Raw genomic sequence first — 11,070 nt, forward strand, 5'->3', positions numbered from 1 at the left:
CAATTCCAGAAGCTAGGACGTGCTAAAAGCTTATTCCCTTCTTAATAAGAAAAAAGACTGTAGCTGGCAAAGAACCAGGAAGGTTCTAGATATTCGAGGTGGGCGGGGGATCTTTCTGGCTCTGAAGCCAGAGCCTTGGACTGCCATGTGGCTGTCTCCCCTGACTCTTAGAACCTGCCTTGGGAAATCCCTGAGAAGGCACTGCTGGGGTACAATAGAGTAAGGAGGAGATGGGAACCTCCCAGAACTGCCCCCAGGAACCCGTGCTTAGAGTTATTACAGGACAACACAATTCAAGGGCCTCTGGAGTCTCACCGGTATCCTTTCTAGGTGAGTTTTACCACCATTAAATATTCATAGCAGGTAATAAATGTGAAATGCCTATTGAAGTGCCAAGTCAAAGCTAAATAAAGTGACCAAAAGCTTTAGACCTTAGCTTAAGGTGGAAGGAAACTCTATGCCAAACATCAGAACATCCCTTTCAACTTAACTTAACCTAAGAGACAACCGACATGGCCCTTGGCCACCAGCAAGGGAGCAAATTAAGGTCATTCCAGTTACTTCCTGCTCTGCCCCTTGAATTCCTTGCCTTGGTTAATAAACTTGAGAGTGAATCCCCCATGGTTTGTTACAATCGCTCCCCTCTTCTCTTGAGTCACAAAATTTCTGAGGATTCTCCGATACCCCACTGGCTTCGCAGCTCAAAGGCTCACTCTACTGCAGGGCCCAACCGGTTCACTCTCTCCAGGGCTGTGTATTCCCACCTGCCCCCTTCTAGCTGGAAGCTGGGCCTCAGCAGAGTCCTGGCCTTCCTCTAGCTCAGTCCCTGCCTTACCACGTGCTTTCAACATGACTGCCTCTCACCCCATCCGACTTTTCCTTCTACAGTAGCTAAGATGTTTTCTCGTGGGTAGTTAGGGCAACTCTGGCCCAAACCCACTTATAAGTCAGTCCATTCTGTGTTTCTAGAGCAACAATGTCCAACAATAATATTAATAAAATACAGGGCATACATGTAATTTTAAAATTTCTAGTTTTTTGCATTAAAAGAATAAAAAGAAACACATAAAATTAGTATATATTTTACTTAAACCAATATAATTCCAAATATGAATTTAACCTTTCATAAAATTTTTGAAAAATATCATTAATAAGATATTTTACATTCACTCTTTTTGTACTAAGTTTTTGAAATCTGGTATGCATTTTACACTTCCAGCACATCCCAATGTGGATGCTAAATATTTATCAGAAATAGTTGATCTATATGTACAGTTCATAAATGCACAATTGAGAAAAATAGACTGAACAACATTCAAATTGTTCCAAACATATGTAAGTTTTCCAGTAGCTGAATTAAGCATCAGTGTTTAAAGTTAAATTCAAAGTAATTGAAATGAAATTTAAAATTTAGCTTCTCAGTCACATGTCATTTTTGTGAATTATTTGCAGTTATGATGTAATTATTCATTTTTTATTGAAGTATAATCAACATAATATTGTGTTAGTTTCAGGTGTACAACAAAAGTCATTTGGTTATATATGTATAAATATTTTTTCAGATTATTTTCCATTACAGGTTATTAAAAGATATTAAATATTGTTCCTTGTGCTATACAGTACATCCTTATTGCTTATCTATTTTGTACAAAGTACATAAATCTGTTATCTCATACTCCTAATGTATTCCTCTCACCCATACTAGTCATATTTTAATTGCTCGGTACCCATGTAGGTCATGTGGCTACCATATTGGATAGCAATGTTTTTAGAGGATGTAAAGTTTTCTTTCATCAGCTATGCAACTTTGAGCTAACTCATGAAGGCATCTTCCATTTCTGTTTCTGTTATACCTCTCTCTGTACTACATCAAAAAAATCAAATCAGAATCATGTTTTGTTAGATTTCAGTTGAGTAATTACCAGATCAAGGTACTTAATAAAGATAAATCCAGTGGTGAGGAAGAAGAGAATCCTCTCTAAGAAGTGTGGTTAAGACACAAAGGGAATGAGAGTGGCTGTGATACCAGAAGGGCATGAAGGTTAAATGAAGATCATTGGGTACTGCTGCCTTTTCAAGAAAAATATTGGAAGATGCAGAAGAAATTACAGTTTAAAAAGGAGATACTAAAGCTATGATAAAAAACTGAGATCTTAGGGGAAGTCATATATGAAAGCGATGAGAAAGAATGAACAGAAAGAAACTGATTACTATTAATGATTTCAGAGTGAGACTTTGAGTGAGTTTCAGGTGTACACAGTGGGTCAGCTATACACACACATATATCAGTCTGTTTAGATTCTTTCCCCATACGGGTCATTAAAGGGTACAGAGTAGAGCTCTCTGTGTTGCACAGGAGGTTCTTATTAGTCACCTACTCCATATACAGCAGTGCGTATATGGGCTGCTCTGGTGGCTCCGTGGTAAACAGCACTTCAGTCCCCGGGTCAGGGAGAGCCCCTGGAGCAGGGCATGGCAGCCCACTCCAGTATTGTGGCTGGGAAAATTCCATGGTCAGAGGAGCCTGGCAGGCTATGGTCCATGGGGCTGCAAAGAGTCAGACATGACACAGTGTGTACATATCATCAACTATATTCCAATAGAAATTATTTTTTTTAAAGTGAGAGACCCATAAATTCATGAATTCTGTCCTAAAACTAAAGCATACCTTTCCAAGAAGAGTATTCCTGAAGGAATTAGGGACATGAAAGCAGAAAGAGAACTGGAATGCAGCCTGGGTAACGACCGCACCATGGACTCGATCACTGGAGGACTCGGGCCACACTCTGCCCTGGAGACCTGCTGGAAGCTGCCTCTTCTACAACTCTTCATATAATGACCAAGAGTCTTGAAACCAGTTCACAAAGACGTGCCACACGGAACCAGGGTAAGAGTGGCAACTGGGGTTGCACTTAACGTTGCAGCCCAAATCTCAGAAGGTAAAATTGATTTTGCCACCTTGCTTCTGCTTTTTAAAATAATACTTCCTAATTGAATTTATAATCCCCAGTGACTCTCTCAATCACTATTCTGTTGCACCCCCGTTAACAGATTTTTTTTTTTTTCAAAATTAGGATATTCCTGAAATTTCTAGGGGTATTTTTTTTTAAAATGCATATTAAAAACATTTGTGGAACATACTCCAGGAAACTTCTGTGAGTGCTCAAAAGATAACTGAAGTTTAACTGAAGAGAACTCAAAGGTCTAGAATCTGTGAAATGAAAGGATCTCCTGCCATATTAATAAACAGGACATGTCACAGCCACCAGCGATTTCTGGCCTCCATATGTGATGAGGGCTCCCCAGGCTGAGATCCAGCAGATGCTGCCTCCCCTACGGTGACTGCTGAGGAGCTCAGGGAATGCAAGAAGCAAGGTGAACAAGGAAACAGGGTCGGCCCCAGACAGCTGAGGCGCATAAGGAAGCAATGCAGTGAGCCCAGAGGCCTGCATCTTCCCATACAGAGAACGCCGAATTCCGTAACCTGATGCCTGGTCTTCGGTGCTCAGACTGCCTGCTCCAGTTGTTGCAAACGTGTATGTAGCCTGACTGCCCCTCTTGCCTCCTTGGAGCAGTGTTCTCAGGGCTACTGAGACGCAGTCTCCCAGGCCTGGAGCTGTGAACATTCCCAGCAAGTAAAATAGCCTTCTACTTTCAGGTTGTGACTGTAGTTTTTAGTCGACAAATCAGACCCTCACACTAAAAGCGGATGGTACAAGTTTGGAATTTTGGCCTGCTTTCAGAGAAACTTTGCTTCTGCCTTTTAGAGAATCACACTCATCGTGAGCTTCTCAGCTTCAAACTGACACTGAATGAATATTTGTAGACTTTATCAAGGCACCTTTGATCAAGGAAGTTCTGTGAAAATATCCAGAGACAAATAACACCTGTATGTCACCTCTGGCACCAACTCCAGACAGAAACTAAATAAAAAGTCATAATAATAATAATGGTCATAATTATAATCACCACAACCAGTCTCCATTTATGCAGACTCTTGCTTGGAATAAATCTCTCACAACAGCCGCGTTCTTTTCTAAGGAATTCAGGTCCAGAGGAAATGTAACAGCTTCTCCAGGCGACTCTGAAATGATGGGGCTGGAGTGACCCCCAGTCCTCTACTTTGTTCCCTTTATGGGCCAAACACTTGAAATAGGAATTTCTTTGTGATGCAAATTGGCTGCAGAGATGAAACTCTGCCATTAAAATGAATTTGGAAGCTCATCAACTACGCCATGTTTTAAAGCTGCAGCTGGACAATGGGTAGACTCATGGACTTATTTCACTTTTGTGTTTACGTTTTTATGAATGTGGCCAAAACAAAAATGCTACAGGAACTCAGATCCTCTAAGACATTATTAAACCCAGAGAGTGTTAAGTGCATTTATAAAACCACACACACCTATATATTCAGACACACACTTAGAATAGAGATTATGTAGCTAGAAATTCAGTTTAGAAAAGGACCTCATTCTGCAAATTCATTGGCAAGTTTCCCTCACACTTGGAGATTAATAGCAGAAAAACCAAGACTTGAGACAAAAAAAAGAAAACCTTGAAATTATAAATATATAATACATATAATAAAATTTTGTTTTATTTTTATAGCTATATCACTTGGGTACCTTGATGCAGACTTCATGTTTAGTGTTTTTAAGCAGTTATTCAAAATAGCGATAAAGGGTCTTCTACGTGCCAAGTTCACGTCACTCATTCTCTCCCTACTTCGAGGCATGGTGCCAGAAGCCCCCTTCATCTCCAGAGGAGGGTGTTTCTGGATTTGGTACTCTCCTCACAGATGAAATCACGCAGAGCCACTTGAACACGAATGAGGAGCTAGCATCTGAAGCATGAGTGAGTAAGCAGCTCCATTGTCTCAGAGGTATATAATGAACTCTTTAGTTTCTGGAATGAAAAAGAGAAAATGGTGTATTTCTGCCTTGAGCATTTCAGGGAGGTAAAGGAAAACAGAGATTGCCTTTCGGGGAGCTGGCATCCTAGGGACCGATGCTTGAAGACCACAGGGAGCTGTGTGTGAAGAACTGTCTTTTAAACACAAGCCAGCATCCTTCAGAGGCAAAGCTGGAACCAAGAGAAAGGGATGAAGCTCTCAGAAAGAGTAATGGACTTGGTCTAATCAGAATTTAGACCATATAGTCAAGGAATGCTTCCCACTCTATAATATTATGAGCTCATTTTTAAAATACTTTAAAATAAATACTTAGAACAATCTTTTGCAGTAAAGTGTCCATTAGCCTGGCTGAAGTGTACCACCTTCAGATCAACAAAATGTGGCCTTGGGGATTTTGAGCCCATGGGGCCCCTGTCACAATCCACCATCCACACAGGCTGTGTCTAGCATTGAGAAGCCAGGGCAAGTTAGAGGGGTGAAACTGGAGGAGCTCCGCAACCTACTTGGGTGGGCAAGCAGGCAGTTATTCCTTTCTCTCATACTGCGCATGCCCCTGGGGTCACTGGACAAGGCAGAGGGAAAAAGGAACCCCCAAGAAGGAATCTCGAGTTCTGCTGATCTGGTAAGTGCGTGCTAGAGTTATTTTTCCTCTGAATGGCATTACTTGCAGCCTGCACATGGCCAGTCTTAGACATTCACGTGTTTTTGTGCTAACCGACCTCTCAAGTCTTCTTAGACTCGATGAAGTGGCACATGTTAACAAATCAGCACTGGATTGGGAATCGGAAGGCTTGTTTAATAACAATAACTCTGCTCTTCAGTAGCTATGTGACCCCTGAGGAAGCGTCAACTTAAATTCTTCAGTTGTACGTCAGAATTTAGACTTATAGTCAAGGAATGCTTCCCACTCTATAATATTATGAGCTCATTTTTAAAATACTTTAAAATAAATACTTAGAACAATCTTTTGCAGTAAAGTGTCCATTAGCCTGGCTGAAGTGTACCACCTTCAGATCAACAAAATGTGGGCTTTCTTTCCTGAATACAAACTCTTTGTAATGAGTTAGCTTGGGTTAGAGAAACATCAATAAAAAAGTAGTGCAGGCTAGAGACATAACAATAATTAGTATTGCAAATATAGTCAAATATTCTTAGGTGCTTGCACTGTTCCAGGCACTGTTTTACTTAATCAACCTTATAAAATGGGTATTGTTTTACAGATGAGGAAACTGAGGCTCAAAGTATTAAATACCTTCATTTGTAACAAACTGTTATTGCTAAGGAGGAAACAGGGGGAGGCATGCATTGGAAGTTTGGGACTGACATATACAGACTATTATATATAGGACACTTAATTAATACAGACCTACTGTATAGCACCGGAGAAGGCAATGGCACCCCACTCCAGTACTCTTGCCTGGAAAATCCCATAGACAGAGGAGCCTGGTGGGCTGCAGTCCATGGGGTTGCTACTAGTCGGAGATGACTGAGCGACTTCACTTTCACTTTTCACTTTCATGCATTGGAGAAGGAAATGGCAACCCACTCCAGTGTTCTTGCTTGGAGAATCCCAGGGACGGGGGAGCCTGGTGGGCCGTCATCTATGGGATCGCACAGAGTCGGACACGACTGAAGCGACTTAGCAGCAGCAGCAGTAAAGCACAGTGAACTCTACATAATACTCTGTAATGACCTATGTGGGAATAGAATCTAAAAGAAGTGGGCATATGTATAACTGATTCACTTTGCTGTATATGTGAAGCTAATGCAATGTTGTAAATCGACTATAAACATCATAAGAAGGTGTTAAATAACTTGCCCAACATTCTGCAGCTGATGTGCAGAAAACACAGGTTTCTAACACAGCTCATCCTGATGCTGAACCTGAATCACTTAAGCACTACCTTTCAGGGCATAAACTGGACTGTGTTCAAGTCACATCATCTTTCCTTTCAGTCTCTACCAATACTCAAAAGTATATTCAAAAATCAATGCAGATAATTTAACGTTAACAAAAAGCAAGAACTCCAAAGTTAAGCCAAAATACAGAAATCTACCATAGATTTTAGACACATAGAACAGTCTCTTGGCACTTCTACCACAAGAAAGCTGAAAATTGTTACTTACTAGATTCTGCATAGGTGTTTTATTATTAAAACATATTTCAGAATGCTATTGACAAGTAAGAGTAGTGGAGGAAAAGCAGATTTATTTCAAGTCTTGAGGTAAGTTAGAGATCAATTATAGTTTTCAAATTCTGCCAAGCTCCCTTTCTATTAATGTACTTTCCATCAAACTGTGAAATCATTTTATCCAAATAAATTATATTTTACTTCCTAATACAGACAGGAAGAACCAGAGCTTCAAACAGCACATAGGAAAATTATAGTGAGACTGTGTTTCTTGTTCAAGACAAACAAAAAGTTGCTGTTTGAAAAATGCAAACATTTGGCTAATTGAGTTTTAAGATACTTTGCAACTGCCTAAAAGTCAAGCTTTGTTTCTCCAGCCTGAACCGTATGATTATCTGTTCTGATGATATACTGATGCTCTCTTTTCCTTTTACATTTTATCAAAGAGAATGTTAAAATTACGTTTACAGTAATAATCCTCCCAAGCCTAAGGAACTCAAAACATGCTAAAGAAAATTTTCAGAGATGACATATTATACAGGAGAAGATGCTGGATGTCTTCCCTTCTGAATTCTGAAATTCTCATAAAAATACATTATGCAAAATAGATCTTGCAGTGTAATTCATCTCTCAGCAAATGGTATTCTCCCATTTCATTTCCAAATTATCCAAAATGAATTAGGATTTCATATTGAGCTGTCAACATAAAATTATTCCTCCCAAATATATATTGGATTTTAAGAAGAAAAACAACACAAAGTGGTAAAAGTCCAATTTCTTTCATACCCCTCCAGTTTAACAAAGCATTCTGGAAGATACTCTCTAGATTGTGCAAAACTGACTCATTCTTGACAATCCCTTAAGTAAAGTTATTTTATTTTACTGTGACAGTTTGTGGAAAATTTAAATGTACTGCTAACTTAAAAAATATTCACCACCTAAAAGTTGAGAGTTAAATTTTATATGGTGGGAATTTTTAGGACTTCAAAACCCAGGAGACAGCAGACAGAACTGCTCTGAGAAGATGAGGGGAAAAGCCAGGTTATACAGAAGCTTGCAACAAAGAGCAGATAATCTGAACAGCAACATTTTTCTGTAAATTAAAGAAAACCAGATAATGCAAGTTAAGGAATTTAGTGCTTTCCTATGTTTGAGAAGATGGAGGAATCTGGACGCACTGGAATCATTCCTTTGATGTGCACCTCAGCTGTCTGGGGCCAATAACTATTAGAATCCTGAGCTTCCTGGGGGCTCACCATGGGGAGCGGCTGCAGGCTGCTGGCTGCTGGACGGCAGGCGCTCTTTCCTTCCTGAGTTCCCTCGGAGCTCAGCAGCTCAGCACTGCGGTGGCTGCAACTGCTGTTGCCTGTGACATCCCTGTTTACTGATATGGCAGAAAATATTCCATTTCTCAGCACTAAGATTCTCTGTTAAAAAGAAAGAGTGAGAGAGAGAGAGAGAGAGAGAGAGAAAGTAACACCACTAGCTCTAATAAAATGTTCTAAATAGACCCAGGTGTTTCTATTCACCCCATACGGTTGCACAAGGTCATGGTTCTTTGAAAAGCAAAATTGGTTATGATTCAGTGTTACCAGTAATGTGCAACTGATTAAAAGAAAATTACTGGATTCTAAGGGTGGGATGTATCACTATGACATTACCCATTAATTTTTAGCTCTAAGATTAAACTACGAAGGAGTCTTCTTATCCAAGATAACCAGGGTGACACCTCATTTACCGTTAAGACAAACATACTGCTATCATCAATGCAACATGAACAGCAATGCCAATCAAACAAGAATCTTTAGTTTTTGACGCTGCTCATGTGAGCAGATGAGTAAGAAAAGGTTGAATTAAAGAGCCAGCTTTTCTTAACTAAATAGTCCCAAAAAACTAAAGGGAAGTGCCACAGGAGTGAGCACCTCACCCCCTCAAGCACAGCACAATTCTCTCCCTTCCACCTCAGACTATATGTAACCACAAACTTTCTACATTTCACACGCTTGTCAAAAGCAATACATCCAAAACTTGTCGACTGAAAAAATGCATGCAACCTAAATGCTGAGAGTTATGTTTTATTTGGCAGAATTATTTTAGGACTTCAAGCCTGGGAGATAGTATCTCAAGCAACCCTGAGAGAACTGCTCAGAGGAGGGAGGGGAGGGGAGAAACCAGGTCATACAGATGCTTTGCATCAAAAAGGCAGGGAGTCTAAGTGCTGGAAATGTTTGTAAATTAAAGGAAACCATATACCCCTGGTGGCTCAGATAGTAAAGAGTCTGCCTGCAAGCTGAGAGACCCAGGTTTGATCACTGGCTCCAGAAGATCCCCCAGAGAAAGGAACAACAACTCACTCCAGTATGCTTGCCTGGGGAATTCCACGGATGGAGGAGCCTGGAGGCCTACAGTCCATGGGTTGCAAAGTGTTGGACACAGCTGAGCGACTAACAGTGTCATTTCCATACACTGGAACGCAGCCCTTTTCTGTGTGGGGGAAGATGCGGGAGCCTGGGCCCACGGACATCTCTCCTCGACAGGCACCTCGGCCGTCAGGGCCCAGGTCCCATGTCCTCACACCCTGAGCTTCCTCAGCACTCACAGCAGGGAGTGGCCACAGCCTGGTGGCTGCTGGGTGGCAGGGATTCTTTCCTTCCTGAGCCCCTTCAGGGCTCACCACTTCACAGCAGGAGGCTGCAGTCACTGATGGCCGTGACCCCCGGCTACCGATTCGGCAGAAAATACTCCGTTTCTCACACTCACATTTTAATTTCCTCTTTTTAGTGTGTTCCTCCCCCAGGGCTACTTGTACCAATAAATGACACAACGCATCCTGCTCCTTAAGTAAAACACCCAGGTGTCATCTTTGATTTCGTGTTTACTTATACACTATATAAAATTTATCATGTCCTATTGGTTTTGTCTACAAAATATTACTTAACCATTTTCCCCCATTCCATTATTTCTATGAGCAACATCTTTTTCCATAACTGTCTGTCACCGGGATAGCCAAAATAGTTTAACAGGTCTTCCAACATACTTTCTGATCCTTTCGATCCACCTCTAGGGAGCAACCAGAGTAACCTTATTTATTAACAAAACTGTGAACTACAGAATCGCTTCAGAAGCCTTAGGTGGCTTCCCATTGCTCTTACAATTACTGCTTCCACTTAAGCCCTTACCTCCAGATAACTGGTAATCAATAATCAATATTTTTTTTCTGATAGTAAAAGAAAACTAAGGATTCAAAGTCCTGACTAAAGGACTCAAATTTTGAGAAAATTAAATAGTCTCCTAAAGACCTTCCAGTGTTCTCTGTTGAACCCCAGTTCCTGGGAAAGCCAAGAAAGAAAGTATGGATGATTTCCTGATGGAGAAACTAACTTTTAGAAAGAAAGTATGGCAAGGTACATGTTCACATACCTTTCAATCAGTTGAGTTATATGTTCACATAAATAAGAGAGAGACTTCTGAAAACCTTCAGCATGGAAAACTTGTGGAGGCATTCCCAACTCAGGTTTTGACCTCTGCATGCTCTTCTATCCTTATCCATTTGCACTAGCCCAACTAAATCACCACCACCAACCCACGCAGCATGCAGAAGGCGATCAGAAAGCAATTGTTTTTGATTTCTACAAGTCTGAGGGAAAGAAGAGAAGATTCTAGAAAGAAAAACAGAAATGACTTTTCTTCATTCAGACTTGGGCTAGAGTCACAGGCACAAGCTGGGGACAAGAAAATCCCTTTTCAGGGCAGCACATGAGGAGATGGGACCAGAGCCAGTCAATGAAGACCCCCACACGCAGAGCCCCCACACAGCTCCCCTGGACTCCAGTGAAGACCCCCACAAGCAGAGCCCCCCACACAGCTCCCCTGGCCACTCACTCAAGAGATCCCCTGACAAGTGTTTCACAGAGATTTCTGAACACGAATTCTCCTTCAGGTCAGGTTACATAAGCAAATGCAAAGTAAATGGCTTCCTGTTTACTTCCTTCAGCCATTCTGGCCTCCCTGTTATTAAACAGGATT

General features: G+C 41.0%; 1 long non-coding RNA gene across 1 annotated transcript; it reads right to left on the minus strand.

The window, feature by feature from the left end:
• Positions 1–8,138: 8,138 nt before the first annotated feature.
• On the minus strand, positions 8,139–10,681 carry LOC120865578. The gene is made up of 2 exons (XR_005721454.1): positions 10,465–10,681; positions 8,139–8,471 (listed from the first exon to the last, which is right to left on the minus strand). It is a non-coding gene; the product is annotated as an uncharacterized LOC120865578 (long non-coding RNA).
• Positions 10,682–11,070: the final 389 nt, after the last annotated feature.

This window comes from Oryx dammah, unplaced genomic scaffold (assembly GCF_014754425.2).
Source record: "Oryx dammah isolate SB20612 unplaced genomic scaffold, SCBI_Odam_1.1 HiC_scaffold_7, whole genome shotgun sequence".
NCBI classification, from domain to species: Eukaryota; Metazoa; Chordata; class Mammalia; order Artiodactyla; family Bovidae; genus Oryx; species Oryx dammah.